Raw genomic sequence first — 17,987 nt, 5'->3', positions numbered from 1 at the left:
TGAAAACAAAACTATGATCTACATGATCCCTGATGTGTTTTGCCAGGGGACTTTTAAAGTCTTTTAGCCTAACTCACTGACATGTTTGGAGAGCCTTTCTTTTAGTTGTCTTATAGTCTTTCCCACATAGAATTGTTCACATTTTGAACATGTGGCTAAATACACAAAATTTCTAGTTGTGCAATCTGCTTATAAACTACATATGTATCTTTTCTTGGTGACTGGATGTTCAAATGCATTTTCTGTGCAGATGTATTTGTACATCGTGCATCTTCTGCAAGGAAAGGTTCCCTTTCTGTCTGACATAATTGGTGGTATAGAATAGTTGTCCTTGCATAAAATATCCTTTAAATTACTTGCATTCCTATATCCAAATTTCGGTGCTTGTCCCACTATCTCCTTGCATTCTTCCTTTCATGTTAATATTTTCTAGTTTCTTTTTATTATACCACAGATTTGTTTAGTGTCAGTCGTGTGGGTAAGAATCATCTTAACCTCCACTGTGTCTTTCCTTCTGAACTCATCTGTTCCATTTTCTTTTTTTCTCTTCAAGTATGGTTTTGCCTTTGTTTCCCTTTCCATCATAACTTGTTGCTTATTTTCCATAGTCTCCATCACTTTCTACCCTCTGTCTTTCAGATGGTCCGACATGTCTTCCATCATATTCATGATATTGATGTCATTCGAGTGTATTCTTGATGTCCTTAGAAATTGACTTCTCATCACATTCCTATGAGTGTGCTTCGGGTGCATACTGTTTCTTGGAAGTATGTTGTTCTTCCAACATTCTTTTCTATAAAGGGTTGTTTCTATGTCACCTTTTTCATTTTGCCATATTCTCACGTCTAAGAAGTTCATTTGTGTATCACTGTACATCACGGTGAACCTCAAGAAGTTAGTGCTGTTTTTTAAATATTGATGAAATTCCTTCACTTCTACAGCATTGCCTTCCCATAAAATACATATTTCATCAACAAACCTTTGATATAACTTTATGTTATCTTTCCATGGGTTCTCATGATGAATGACTTGATCTTCTCAGTGTGCCAAAACTAAATTTGCATGGCTATTGGCCCACAGCGTGCCATTGCTACTCCACGTAGCTGAATATATATCTTTTGCCATTAAAGATGAAGATGTTATTTGTTAATATCAATTCCATCAGTTCACAGATGATCACAATTTGTCTCTCACCATACATGCCTTTGTTTCTGAGATAGTCCTTCATAGCCGTCATTCCATAACAGTTAGGAATACTAGTAAATAAATTCTTAATGTCCATACATACCATTAGATGTTTTCTTTTATTTCTTTTGGTGTCTACAAATTCGCCCAACTTTTCTATGAAGTCTTTCGTATCTTTCAAAATTGTTGGTACTTTCTCCAGTTCTTTCTTGATGTGATTTTTCTACATAAATAGAGGCTGGCTCCATGATCCATCCTGCTCCAGCCACAATGGGCCTCATTGGTGGTTTGTGTGGCTCTTTATGTATTTTTGGAAGGCATTTAAAAGCTGGAATCAGGGGATGTTCAACAACCAGAAAATAATATAACTCTGATGTGATCAGGTTCCTTTCTCTAAGTCCTTCCAGGCACATCCTCACTCGACTTTCAATATCATTCAGTTCCTTCTTATTAATTTCTCTGTATGAGGTGTCATCTTCTAACAAAAACAAAACATCTTCTATGTATTTGTTGGTATCCATCAGAACTACCCCTCCTCCTTTATCCGCTGGTTTGATTGTTAGTTCTTTATTTTCTTCCAATTCCTTTAAGGCCATCCTCTCTTCCTTTGTGATGTTATAAAACTTTCTTCTATTATTATTTTGAATATGTTCAATTATTTCTTTCTCACATACATTGATAAATGTGTCCATCACCCCACTGATTTGTGGATCAAAACTACTGGGTTTCTTGAATCTTTCCACCTGTACATCCTTATTGTTCTTGAACATGGTCTTTAACATCACATCTCTTCCAAAACTTCTTAGGCTTAATATAGCCTCATTTTCATCCATTCCTCTTGTGGGTATATGTATATATGTATATAAGGTTTACTATTAAAATATCGACATTTGAAACAAAATGGTACTTAACAGAGAACTAATTCGCCGAAAGTACACATTACCTAACAGCCCTAATGTTGAAAATCAGCTGTTAATGCCGAAAATGTCGAACACGACATTTTACGGCACTTAACAGCAATTCTACCCTTGCCATAATTCTCTAACTAGTACACCTAACATCCCATTTATGCAGGGGGGCAAGCCCCCCTACACCCCCCTAACTATATATCTAACTCCGAGATCCCACTACAGTGAGGAAAAGGTTGTATTTCCCTAACTGCACTGTACTGCGATCCCTGTATATAATCGAGTGTTCATATTTGAGAATGCACAGTACATTTGCAAATATAACGTTCGATCATGTAGCTTGCAAACATATGAACTACTCAAACATCTGTAGTTCGAATAGTTCCTTGGCGTACAATGCTACGTCAGCATTGTAATAGTAAACCTGTATATATATATATATATATATATATATATATATATATATATATATATCTATATATACACACATATATATATATATATATATATATATATATATATATATATATATATATATATATATATAGTGCAGTCAGACATCAGATACACACTCTGAACCTCTTACTGCAACAAATCTGTCCATAGGCTGTCTAAAAGGGGGTGAAGGGGCCCAAACTAGGGACTTCTTTTAATTATTGCCATTATCCCTTCCTCCCCAGCAGCAATTTTTCTTCCTTGCAACAAAATAATAATGCCTGCCAAGCCTTGAATCCAGGGCCGTATAAACTACAATCAAAGCAATGCACACATTACACTATCTGACCCCTACAAAATAGTGATGACTGTCCAAACATATCAGCACAGTCATTCAACAGGAGGGAAATGAGGCTGTAAAATCAGTCAGGTTCTCTCTATATACATGTATATATGTATGGAAATGCATATATGTGGACAAATCTATATATAGTACACACATACACACACACACACATATATATATATATATATATATATATATATATATATATATATATGGTTCTACCTCACTTCAACGACACACCGGAACATCGACACGGAAATCGCGAGCCCCAGAAGATCGACAGCGCAGAAGACCGACACGACAGGACCTAGAAGATCGACAAGCAGAAGACCGACCCGACGGATGAAAGCACCGACGCCGAGGATGCCGAAATGGGAAAAGGCTGTGTAAGTATGCGGTAGTGACGGACGTTAGGGTGCGAGTAAGGTAAGTGTGGATAGGGGTGGGTTAAGTGAGTTAGGGTTAGGGAGCGGGTCAGGTAAGTGTGTGGTAGTGATTGTGTTTGGGTTAGGGGCGGGATAAGTGAGTTAGGGTTAGGGAGTGGGTCAGGTAAGTGTGCGGTAGTGATTATGTTTGGGTTAGGGGCGGGATAAGTGAGTTAGGGTTAGGAGCGGTCAGGTAAGTGTCGCGGTAGTGACGGACCTTAGGGTTAGGGTTTGGGTTAGGGTTGTAGGTAGTTGTGTATGTGAGGTTTAGTGTGGGTTTGTAGGGATTTTGGTGTGCTTGTGTTGTGTATGTGGTTTTGGATGGGAATGTGTTTTGTTTGTTGATTGTGGTGTGTGCAGTGTATGAGGTTTCGTGTTTGTGTACCGTTGGTTATTTCATTGTCGGGCATGTGGAATTTCGTGTTTTTGTACTGTCGGTTATGTGGTTTCAGTGATTGCGTTGTCGGTGTTTTGGTGTTTCGTTTATGTGAGGTAGAACCATATATATATATATATATATATATATATATATATATATAGCGAGAGAGAGGGAGCTACATCTACATTTATATCTACATATATGCATACACACATATATGTAGTAAGGTGTACAAATACTTGTATGTATATATATATATATATATATATATATATATATATATATATATATATATATATATGTATATATACATATATATATATATGTGTGTATACAGAAATATACAGAAATATATGACAGCTACAAACACATGCAGTCTGAGGGTCATGCTGCTGCACACTAGAAGTCTAAATCTGAAAATGCACTCACTGGAAGTATCCCTTAAAATGGGGAACAATGACATCTGTGCTGTAATAGAAACCTGCTTAAAGGCAGCTGGAAGCACCCTTTCACTACCAGCCTATAACTCATTCCACACCTTTTGGCTGCAGAACTTGGACTGAAGCTCCAAAGGTGGTGGCATTTCCATATTCATAAAGGATGCACACACCTTCAGAGTGGTAGACCAACATTATGCATTACAGATCCTACAGGTGTAGTTAACATTGGGTAAGACAGTGGTTCAGGTTGTAGCCTGTGATAGGTCTCCATACATTTCCCAAGACTCACACTCCATGTCCATAAACACCCTGGAGAACATTAGTGTCCAACCTAACACTCTCATACTGGTTGCCTTCAACTACCCCACCATTAACTGAGAAAGCTACTCATGTTCCGATGCACATGCCCATCACATCGACCTGGTCCTTGCTACCATGGGTGACTTTTGCTGTACACCAATAGTCAACTCCTCCCTTGTTAAATCTGACCACAAAGTAATCACTTTTAGAAATCCACAGCCCTCCCCTCCCCCTGCACAGGTGACCACCATGAAAAGCCTTTCCAAAGCTAACTATGGCCTCCTAAAAACAGAGGTGGTTAACCTCACAGCAGCCATGCAAATGGTGGCTAGTTGCGTGACTGCTGAATCAAACAAAAATGCACTATGAACATGTACACAAATACATGGATACCACCCTACCCAATAGAACCAGGACCTTCACCTCCAAAAAAAGGAAGCCAATCTGGTGGTTTCCGGACATAAAGAAGTTGAACAACAGATGGAGGGAGATGATATGGAATAAGATGAAGTCCCAAGACTGGAAAAAAGTCCTTATCAGCCTCAATTAAAATTTGAGATCCCTCATCAAATACGCAAAGTTAGCTGTGAAAACAGAATTGGAGCACATAGTAAAGACAACCACAAGGCCTCATACAGTTATGTAAAGAATCTCCATGGCAATACCAAGATTTGGTCTGAGCTACTAGACAATGGTACCTCCTAGACTGAGCCAACAAATATTGCCAATATACTGGCTGACATATTGAATGCAAACTTTACCCCCCCCCCAAGGACCAATCACAATACCAGTACACTGCCAGGTACCCAGTATTATACCACTGTCCAAGGCCAAGAATACAGCTTCTATGGGACCTGAAAATATCCCTGGTTGTGTTCTACATGAACTACAGAGTGACCTGGCACCTCTCCTGTGTGCCCTGGTCAAGCACAGCCTCACCTCAGGCTTTGTCCCTACTGAATTGTACACTGCTACAGTCACCCCCTCCATAAATGAGGTGCAACTACAGACCCTGGGAAATACTGCCCCAACTACCTGACAAGTCTGTTATGCAAAGCTATGGAATGCTTCATCATGCACCTAATAAACAGGGATATGGGAATCAGCAGACTCAGGATACCACACAGTTTACTTTTGTGAAGAGTAGGTCATACCTGCTCAATCAACCTGGTCAACTTCTTGGAGTCAATCACCTGAACTGTGAATGAAGGCAAGGTGGCACATACAGCCTAATTTGATCTGGACCAAACCTTTGATAACATTCCCCTCTCAAGAATCATGCAAAAACTCACTATACTAGGCATCAACCCCTATGTCACTAGGTGGGTTGCAAACTGGGTCACAGATAGGACTCACAGTGTGGCAATAGCTGACCCCAAGTCAGACTGCTGAGCAGTCATAAGTGGAGTCCTACAGGGTTCTGTCCTATGTCCTCTCATGTTTGGTATCAACTTATCTGAAGTCCATGCCAACATGAATGGACTCTGGCTGACAAAGTTTTGCAGACAGTTGCAAGTTGGGAGCTATTATTAACTACCCAAGTAATGTTGGCATCCTACTGAAAGGCCCTACTGAGACCAATGACTGGTGTCAGAGCCACGGTCTTAAGCTCAATGTCAGAAAATGTGTTGTCATCCTCTTTGTTGAAAACCCTGTCCCCATGGATTACCACATTGATGGCAGTCCGCTGAACAAAGAAGGCATTATAAGAGATCTGGATACACAAGTTGACAGCAATGTCTCTTGACCACCACATTGCCACTGTAGTCACAAAGTCCTTCTATGTGGCACATCTCAGTACTACCGCATTAGCATCTAGGAAGGAAGAGGTCATTGTTCCCCTGTATTCTTCTTGACAGAGTGACACAGTTTGTTTCAGCATGCATATTCTGATGGATGTAAGGTAGGGAAATTAAATGAATGTCCTCATTTTCTAACAACAATCATGTCATTACAGTGATTTACCAGAGGAATGATAATAATCTGTAAAACAGACCAGAAATATGACCAATAAACCTGGACATCCTGAAACAATCCAGCCAGTTCACAGGTATGCCCAGAATCCCTTTCTGCAATGAATCTGGACCAAGGCTGACAAATAAGTAGGTGGAAGCCATGAAAATGGGGATGTATCTGAAGTACTGGCGGAGATAAGCTAACACAGTTGCTGTAGTAACACCCTCCTGTGTGCTCCAACATATATTTAGTGAAATAGCACAAGTAATTGAATTAGGAAATGTGCTATGGGTAATTACACATGCATTTGCAAATATATCAGGCATTACAGGGATGTAACAGCACTGACAAACAATATCACCACAGTCACAGTCACATACCAGTAAGTCAAGTGAACAGTAGAGTATACGGACTGTGTGAACAAATAAATCATTGTTTGCCACTCACACACTAGCCCTACATATACAGTCCCAATTCTCAGTGTAGTCTGACTCCTGACCTTGGTACAGGACATGTCTCAGTCTGCCCCTACAAACACAGACAGCCAATAGATCAGCAGAAACTGGAGCAGCATACACAGTCAGATAAAAAAGGAGCCATAACACTTACATCCACCGCCCCCATACATAGCCCAAATAACATGTACACATCATGATCATGATCATGATGTACAATCATGATCACAATCTGTTAACAATGGCCAGACATACACAGACCTCTCATATGTACAGTTCACCTCAAAATGTACAGGAACAGGACTCATATCTATGGCTTCTTCCCTGACATGTCTGTGAGTCTACTACATCACCTGGATGGTAACAGGAATGAAGTATAGAAATAATGAGAATAAACATCTCTGCACCCCATTGACATCTGGACAAAGCCTGACATCATATGGGGACAGAGGCACAAACACAGGGGTAGAGTGGACATATTGCTGTCATACATTGAGACAGTTGCAGATGTTACTGGGTTTGTTGCAACATCTTTTATGAGGAATATGACATCAGTAATACACTAGATATGAGTATTTACTGACTACATTCCCCAAAGTCCACAACTGATTTACCAAGGACACCAACTGTCTGGGGAACAGACAAAACATAACAGGCAAATATGTGGCCAATCTGTGGACAGCATGCCAGAGGAGAGGTATGTCAGAGACATATCACTGTCAGTCGTGAAGTCACTAACTAAATGCATGTCCACACAAACCATGTCAATCTATCAATCCACCATGTGTATAACAGCATTGATGACATAGAATCTGTCCACAAATCTGGGGATATGTCTCCCATGTTTTTTGGCTGTATCCACATGTCCTGTCTTATGACATATTGCCACCTACTGCATGGGAATCTGTAGCCCACCACCTCTGTAATGTCCCTCACACAGGCAAGGAAAAGGGGCAAGACCCACATTAAGGAATGTCCCATATGTTGGAACTAGCAGCAGTTTTCAGGCCAACAGCACAATACTATGTGGGCACCTACATAGTGGTATGGCCTAAGCAATACCTGACATCTGCACATCTGTACAGAGGACAGACAGAAAGTAGATAGCCAACAGGTTATACATTAGGATGAATGTTTTGAAAGATAGAAGTCTGAAACTGAAAGGTATGCCATTACTACATGACAGCAGTCCTCAATGACATGTCCAAAAAACATAGTAGTCTACAGTTAATATCAAAATATCAAATCGATATCCAATAGGAGATACATAAAAACATACACCTCAAACACCAAGAATAAGACAGTAGTACTCAGTCCCAGCTTTGCATGCAGGGGTGTATTATTCTAGTACTACAATCTGCAATCCACTTTTACTTGGAAAAGCACTGTTAAAAGTGCTAACATAAAGATAAAATATGTGTTAAACTATTTTTGTCAACCAGTACACTGCAGCTGGTGTAACATGCAAGTGTGACTGCATATAACCTGGGATACTACCCACATATAAAACAAATACAAAAAAAAAAAAGATTGTGGTACTACCCATGTATACCCAGGTGTCCCATACAGTATAGTCATACCCCTTGCTACTGTAATGACAGCACATAGAAGCATATTATGTACAGGAAATTAAATACACTTATTAAAGAAGTCATTACCCTGCTATTTTATCAGACTGGAATGTGATCACTGGTTACCAGGGCTGAGCTATTTGTAGCAGGTTTAAGCATTGCTTAAATTTAAATGCTAAGCAGATTTGCGCACTGATAAGCAAAGCCTACACTGTGTAAGCACCTATTCATTTAACCATATGTTAGCACCGCCTACCGTCAAGCATACCCGCACAAACACACTTAAAGCTGCTCAAAACTACCTTAATCACTCTGTATCTAGCAGTCATTGTTCTGCCTAGCAACAAAATAAACAGCCCTTGCAGGTCTTGAACCCAGGACACTGCACACCATAGTCAAAGCAATTTACCAGTAAGCCACCTCAGCTGCATGATACAGAGATGTTTTCTCAAACATACCCTTCTGTAGAGCCAGTTTATAATAGGGAAGAGACACTGTGAAATTAGGAAGGATTGGTATCTATAAATATATATATATCTGAAAAGAAACATATACATAGAGAGAGAGAGACATATATGAATATATATATATATATATATATATATATATATATATATATATATATATATATATATATATATATATATATGTATGGGTTCACTTTATAATCTCGAAATACTGAAATCCCGTATTTCAGTATTTCGAAACCATAAAGTCAAACGTCCCAAATTCCAAAACTACAAAATCACGAACACAAGCACACCATACACCACACACTACATACATCATCCAACCTACACCACAACAAACAAAACACACACAAACACAAAAACACAAGCAAACAAACCTACACTACATATAAGCAGGAGGGCAAGCCCCCATGCACCCCCCACACCCCACTACTTATATATACTAACTCAGAGATCACACAGACACAGAAAGGAAACTCATACCCACACATTCTACAGCACCTTGCACATGCACAAACATCACACATACACAAACACCAGCATATCCAACACTTACACACCCATATTTTCACCTGCCTACCCTAAACCACACGTACAACTGACAAACACATTCACACACACTCAAACTCCCACAAAAAAAGCTTAAAAAGCACTCACCTTAAATTACATGAATATACATACACAGCACCAGACACCATCCACTCACAACAACGCACATAACATACCGTAAAGCTATAACTGTGAATTTGAGATATTCAGATTCACGATTATGCACTTTCATGATTTTAAAGGTTCAACTTTATAATTCTGGGAAACTGAAATTCGGGATTTCAGTATTTCGAAATTATAAACTGAACACACACACACACACACATATATATATATATATATATATATATATATATATATATATATATATTTATATACAATATATATAATATACATATATATACATATATATATATACATATATATATATATATATATATATATATATATATATATATATATATATATATACATATATATATATATATGTATATATATATATATATATATATATATATATATATATATATATATATATATATATATATATATATATATACATACATACACACATACATGTCCCAAAATGCTCATATAAACATATGCTGCTGATAGACAGCCCGTAACTGGGGCAGCATGCACAGTTGGATACAAAAGAAGCCATGACACTCACATTTGCCTCCCCCACAGTCCAAATAAATAAGTGAACAGTACACTGCTACAAAATTATGATAGGCCATACACAATGGCCAGACATACAACAACCTCTCAACAAAACAACTTAAATGTCTGAACATAGCAAAGAGAAATACAATCAGACAGTAATTCACACATGTTTATTATACTCTGACATCTTGGCAAATGCCTTCATGGAGTAAAACATTACAAGAAATACATGCCCTAATCACAAGAAGCAATTAACACTTAATTACATGATTAAATACACAGCCTCCAATTACACTCCTCATTTAACCCCCTATGGGACAAAGTATCATATTTAATATTAAAACATTGCGTCTGTACATAAGAATTGCCCTTTTATAAATGTTTCATCAAACTGAGGAACCCACCACTGTCCCCATGGTGAGATTTATTCAAATGTACAGCTATAGAACTGTTATCTTTCTTATCAGTACTAACAGCCTAGTTTTAAAACATGTGTTACTCTCCCTCACATAAAATATGTTACAAGGGCATCTAAGAGATCTAAGAGCATTCTCTATACACCAACCTCTTGAATGTACATGTTTTCCAGCCTTTCCCCTCAGCAGGAATGACAGCACTAAATAATGGTAGACCAGTATACCTTTCAACCTCCTACTGTATGACATCTGGACAAAGCTTGACATAATTGGTGGACAGAGGCACAAATACACGGCCATACTTGAGATATTGCTGTTATACACTGAGAAAGTAGCTGGTGTTACAGGGTTTGTTGTAACATATCTTTTCTGAGGGATAAAAGTCAGAAAAACAAATGGATGTTAGCATTTTACAGAATGCAATCACCAGAGTATGCTACTGATTTGCCAAGGATAACACCTGTCTGGGGAACAGCCCATACATAACAGGCTAACCTGTGGCCATTATGTGGATGGCCATACAGTTGAGAGTTATGCAGAGACAGAACTTTGTCAGACTGAAACCCATGCAGAAGTAGCATGTGTAGACAAACCCTGTTAAACTAGCAGTATTCCAAACATATAACAGCAATACTCACATTCTGCTCCTACGTCTTGAACCTTCCCCACCATTTTGTTGGCTTGTCTCCACAAATCTTGTTGTAAGAGCTAGTAGCTCACACAACTCCAGGATGTCTTCCTCACAACTAAGTGAAAGAGCCAATGCCCACATGGAGTACCCAGTTATAGGAGTGTGTTGCCATGCCATTGGCTATTAGAAGAACTGCATAGCTGCTCTGCATGCAATTAGCAAGTGGGGAACACCAATTGGTGCACAGGTCATCACCTGGCCATGAGAATCATCTACAAAAGACATGCTGCCACCTATTCAAACCAGCTCTATCCCTGTAGTGCACAGAGAGAGAGAGAGAGAGAGAAAACAAATAAAACATAAACTGGAAAAGGGAAGAAAAAAAATGTAAGTGGAACATGTAAGCATGTAATTGAATGTAGTACTTGGTCTGTAATAATGGGAAATATGATTTAGAGGAATATATGTCCCAACAAGACTTGCTGTACTAATGTTATTTTATTTTATTTTATTTATTTTATTTATTTTACATTTGTTGACCGGGCTAGTCTAGCTGGATATATGTCCATTTTCAGTAGAGGCCCGGGGAGAAAAGCTCCAAACAGGAAATTGACAAAGTTAAACTAAGCAATTCTACAGAATTAAAACTAGGCAATACTAAATAAATTGAACTAAGCATTTCTATATAGAAAACATAAAATAAACAATTTTTTTTTAAAATCACAATAGAAAGGTATGAGCAATTATTAGATAAAGGGAATAATAAATGTGTCTTATTCTCATTATAGGAGAGTAGGAGTAGAGTTGAAGGCAGTGGATACAGGTGTAGGAATAGAGTTAAGATTATAGAATGGAAGAAAAAAGATATCAGTGGGGGTTAGTACATGGACAAAGCCAGTGTGCTTTCAGATGTTTTTTAAGATGTTTCTTGAAAAGAAAAGTAGAATTAATGGTAGATAATTCAGCAGGAAGTTGATTCCAGACTTTACCTACGGTGTTAGCGAAAAGAGAATCACCGGCTTTGTTATTAGCTTTGCTGGATAAAACTAGGAGCTTGTTAGCAGAGCGTAATGTAGGTAGATTATTGTAAGGAGTCTGATTAGACAAGATAAGAGTGTTGTTAGGGAGGTGTAGAATCTTTTGTGTTATAAGCAATTGTTGAAAGAGTATATGGTTTTGCAGTTCTAGCCACCCTAGTTGTTTGATGTTAAGACAGTGGTGAGTTTTAAAGGTGGAACTTGTGATAAATCTAGTTATGCTGTTATAACATATGGAGAGCTTAGTGAGGTTGCTTTTGGATAGATTGGTATATATGACAGAGGCATAAAAGAGTGTGGAAATGAGGTGGGTCTGAGCAATTGTTTTCCTTGCAGAGGTGGTAAGGAAGGTTTTTATTCTGTAGAGTGAGCCAAGTTTTCTGTTAACAGACTTAATGGTGGAGTTTATGTGTTCATCATAATTGAGATGATTATCAATAGTTACCCTTAGTAGACGGGTTGTAGTGTCTGGGAAGATGTTGGTACCATTGTTAGAGGTTATAGAGAAGAAAGGAGTGGCTGATTTATGAGTAGGAGTAAAAAGCAATAGCTTTGTTTTTTGGGGGTTTAAGAGGAGGCAGTGTTGCATAAACCAGTTTTCAACATTCTGAAAAACAGTTTGTGTGAGGGAATGGAGAGAGGATATATCATTGGCTGTACATATTAATGTGGAGTCATCTGCATATTGAATGCAGGTGGCTTGAGGTATGTTGATGTGTAAGTTGTTGATAAATAAGGAGAAGAGTAGGGGACCTAGGATGGAGCCCTGTGGGACACCAATGTTTACAGGAAGTAGTGAAGATAGACTGTTCTGCCAAAGTACTGCTTGCTGTCTATTTTCCAGATAGGATCTGAACCATTGTATGGCTTGGGGATTGAGAGAATGAGCCTTTAGTTTGTCAAGCAGCAGGTTGTGGTTTACCATGTCAAAGGCTTTTGACAGGTCGATAAATAGAGCAGAAGAGAAAGAGTTGTTGTTGCGATTCTTGTATATAGAGTCGGTAAAGGATAAAAGGGCAGTAGATGTGCTGTGAAATGGCCTAAAGCCATGTTGGCAGTTAGCCAATAGGTTATTTTGTAGTAAGTGGTTAAGTAGCTGCTTGTGAATACATTTTTCCATTATCTTAGCTTAGGGGGAGAGTAAAGCAATAGGGCGAAAGTTAGAAAGCTCTGTAGATGGTTCTCCTTTATGTAAGGGGATGATATGAGATACATTCCATAGAGTAGGGATTCTAGCTTCAGAGATAGTTCTGTTAATAAGGATAGAAATGGGATAGTCTATGGCTTTTGCAGCTATTTGTAGGTATTCAGATGGGAGTCGGTCAGCAGAAGGGGTGCAAGGTTTTAATTTTTGAAGTAGCTTACAGATGAGAGCTGTAGATACCGGTTATATCTGAAAGGTAGGTGATGTAGGATTGCAGGTATTTGTTTGGGATACAGCAATGGGCAGTAAAGAATTAGCCAGGGTTTTAATGGCTTCTGTAAAGTAGTTATTAAAGGCCAGGGATCAGGTTGGAGTTACTTTTGTTGAAACCGATTGGGTCTGGAGTAGTAGTGTGACCTGGCTGAAGGAGTTTGTTTATGGCAGACCAGAATTTTTGTAGAGTTTGTTGATTGTTTTTTTGAAGATGTAGGTAGTAGTCTTTTTTGTCTCTAAGAATATCTTTCTTTGTAGCATTTCTTAGCTGTTTAAATTGGAGGTGGGTTGTAGGACATTTGGTAGATCTCCATTTGGCCCAGATTTTATTTCTGAGTAGTATCTTTTGTCTGGTTTGTGGTGTAAGCCAGGGAGCAGATTTTGTTTTTATTCTAGTGGAGCGATAGGGTGTGTGGGAGTCTAGGATTTGAAGAAAGTTAGTATTAAAGTAGGTAACAGCTTCGTCTAATTTTAGATAGGTTAGTGGTGACCAGTCATATGCTTTTAATTCAGATATAAAGCTATCTGGATTAAATAATTTTTTTAAGCGTGAGGTTTTAAGTTGATGAGTAGTTGCAGTATGGACTTTTTCTCTAATAATGTAGGTAAGTGTGTGGTCACTGATGTCATCTGGGAGTGTTCCTGCAGCTGCCGAACAGCTGCTATGGACATAGCATCTGGCCCTCTCTGCAGTGGGAGAGATCACAGCCATACCTCTCAACTGTACAGTTCTTCATAGAATGTCCAAATTTTCCCATCATACTTTTTTGTCTGTTCCTTCTAAAATCTGTTCTTTTCTGGCAAATAGCTGAGGACTGAAGTCATCAAGTAATGACAAACACTTGAGTTTAAGACTCCACATCCATAAGAATATTCACGGTAATGCAAAATGTATCATTCTACAAACTTCTTATGTTTGTAACAGGAATATTTAAAGTCTGTCCCTATTTATCCCCATTATTTTAGGCCTTGTCCAGATGTGATGCTCTAAGAGGTTGCAAGGTAGGCTTACAGCTCAGGAGCCTGACTCACCCTGGGAAAGGACAGCTCATATATGACAACTGCTGGGGTGTCTGTCAAACAGTTGTGACTGTGCCACTGCTAGGCCAGTTAATGGGATGTTGTTCATATCCATATGTTACCTGTGAAAATAAGTATGACACATGTTTGTCTTGTAAAGCTAAAAGACCTATATAGGGGATGTGCATAGTACCGCACTGCTGCAGACATGTGTGTGAACTGCATGTGATATATTGAATTAATAGCATTCATCTGTACAGTGTTCTGCTTGACAATAAGCACATTTGTTACTAATATCTGTAGTCACATATACATATACCTGTGTTATGTCAGGCAAACCACTGGCTAGTCTGTGAGCAATGACACTGTAACATAATAGCCTACTTATGACTGTTGGACATCTTCCAGGTTATCTCAGTGATGTCAAAGCCTACTGTGCAATCAACTTACTAATGCATGGTGCAGTTATATTATTACAGTATCAATACTGATGTCGCCTTTGTCACCAATTTATGTGTGCCATTGTCCAGACGTACTGCTATAACAGGTTGAGAAGTATGATTGGGCAGCAAGACTGTAAATACAGTTTGCCATACTAACATAGAACATAAATTTATACCAGGTATTTATGTATGTATATGTTCAGCTGGAAGGCATAAAACTAATCACATGGGTTTCAAACAGTCAGGTACATAGGTTGTGCATGTTGCACTTGTGTGTAATATTAGTTTCAGTGCATACAACAGACATAAATGTGTACAGCTACTGGTTGTTGCATTGCCCTGACACTGATATGGGTACTAGAGTAGGCATGATTATAAGGTAGTAATCGGAGATGTGTCCAACTGTGTTATGACCCTTTGTCCATGCCTACCACTACCAGCTATATCAACACCTATATACAGGAGATATCACAAGTGTACACACTCCTGTTGGAATGCCAGGTTTGTGTGCTGTATGACAATCAGACCACAGAAGATCATTTCATAATGTTTCTCATCTTGAATGTAACCCCTAGCCTGTACAATTCCATTGAAAAACAATCAAAGGTGTTTCTAGGAAGATGAGCAACTATTGCCAAGTGAAGATGTGGCATGATGTTAGAGTCCAAACCAAGACAAATGAATGCTGTAACCATCTCAAGAGGTGCATACACAACATATCAGTTTAAGGGTGTACACACTCACTCAACTGGCCTATTGTACTGAATATTATTTCCATATGTTTTCACAGACCAGATTGTTATGTTTTCAATTGAATTGTACAGGCTATAGGTCACATTAAAGGTAGGAATTGTTTTGAAATAAGTTATTGTGGTGTCATGTGCCAATTGCACAAATATCAGGCATTGTAACAGGGGTGTGTACCCTTTATATCCACTGTAGCTATATGGACTCAGCAGTACCTGACTTGTATAACCAGCTTCCACCAAGGTAGAGTAATCTCCTTTGGTGGACAGCAGCAATACACAAACCACATAATATAGTGCTATATTGGCTGTACAGGGACACATAGGTGCAGGCAACAACTTGGAAGCAAATCCACCTCTATCTGAGCAAGCATGTAAGCTCACAGGTGACTTCCTGTAAGGCTGACTATGACTACAGATCAGATATATCCACACCACCAAGGGCAATTGCAACAGTGTATCCACATATGTTGTCAGTCTCAGAGGAAGCAACACAATTCACCCTGTACTGGGGGTAAAGAACACCTTATACACACATACCATGGATATAGGCAACCTGCATCAGACAGGTTAGGTGGGAAGATTGCCAGCCTGCCCACTCCCATTGTACAGAAGGATATGTACATCAACCACACTCCTCCCCTCAACAATGGTGAGCATGTACATATTGCCTACTGATGGTAACAACAGCATATTTCCATGGGGCGTAATAACATCACTGTCTGCCTCCTACATGAACTCAGGCATGTGCTTACAGCTCCATCACACACCACAGTCAAACACAGACCTGCCACAATACACACACCATCCACATGCAAGATGGCCACTGTCAACCATCTACACAGAAATGAATGGAGAATAGAGGATTATGCAATCAAGTGTCCAACATTGGGGGAATAAGATAGTTCAGGGCCAGGAGTGTAAGGCAAGCTGCTATAGCCATGATAGATTGGAGAGTTATGGTGTAGTGTGGATTATGGGCAAGTAATATTCACTGCTGATATACAATTTGACAACCGTATGATGTCCTGTGACCTTTTTCCTGTTTATGTCTTCCAGGTGACATGCAGAGGGCTTGTCTACCAGCATTCTCTGCTGGGGAAACTGACATCATCACCCAATATGTGATTGAACATTATGCCCTGTTATTTGGATGGGGAGCAGAAGATCTGAGGGAGAGGACTGTCCTGTGGAACAATCTGGTCCACAGGGTAAATGATGCCGGCCTGCACAGCAGAAATTATGAGCAGGTACAGCATTGGGCCACTGACCTTATCGGCCATGCCTGTCAATGAGCTGCTGCTGTTATGATGGACTGGTTAGCCACAGGTGGGGGTCCAGCCATCCAGCCCCCATTAACACCCACCGAGGAGCTCCTCACCAACCTTGGGGCACCCGCCCAACACATGGCTGAGGAAAGTATTGCGGAGGTGGGTTGCACAAACACACTGGATGAGGAGTGTGCAGGTAAGGGCCCAATGGGGATTAGTACACTAATGTATCAGACATACATGTATCTGTATTATATCTACATCCATGTGTCAGGTCCGATTGCAGTTGTGGATGGGGTTTTCTAATGCACAGAGGTGCACCTCTATGGTGAGGATAGAACATTGTGTATTATTGGGGTAAGTACTGTAAATGTGTAGACATGCTGCATCCATCCTGTACCAAGGCCACATGTGAGTCCGCTGACAATAACTCCCTCTCACAACTACCTAGAACCCTCTGGTTTGCATATGGGACAGCAGCCTGAAGCTGGTGAGTATGACATTGTTCTGTTGTTGCCTTGCAATACCCCAGGCATGTGAAGGGGCATGAAATTTATCATCCACACAGCCATCAGTAATAGCTGTATTGCTTTATGTAATAGCTATATTGCTTTTTGTGCATGCTCATTTGTGCTGGGGTAAACTGCATTGCATCACAGTGGTCACCACTGGGGCCTATCTGACATGAATTCAACATTCCTGTAGCATACCTCACAACTTGTCAGTGCCAAGATGTCTGGACAGAAGCCAGCAAAATGGGCTGGACAAACAGCCTAATGTAGGGACATGTGTGACACATTAATGGTATACAGTGGATATAAATTGTGTAGACACCCCTGTTAAGATGCCAGGTGTTCCTGTTACATACTAATTAGGACCATAATATGTCAGTCTACACCTCTTCCAGCCTTTAATGTGACC

The sequence above is a fragment of the Protopterus annectens genome, chromosome 5.part0 (genome assembly GCF_019279795.1).
Source record: "Protopterus annectens isolate FY-2018-M chromosome 5.part0, PAN1.0, whole genome shotgun sequence".
In the NCBI taxonomy this organism is placed as follows: domain Eukaryota; kingdom Metazoa; phylum Chordata; order Ceratodontiformes; family Protopteridae; genus Protopterus; species Protopterus annectens.
The sequence above is the reverse complement of the archived record's forward strand: the minus strand, read 5'-3'. Positions refer to the sequence as shown.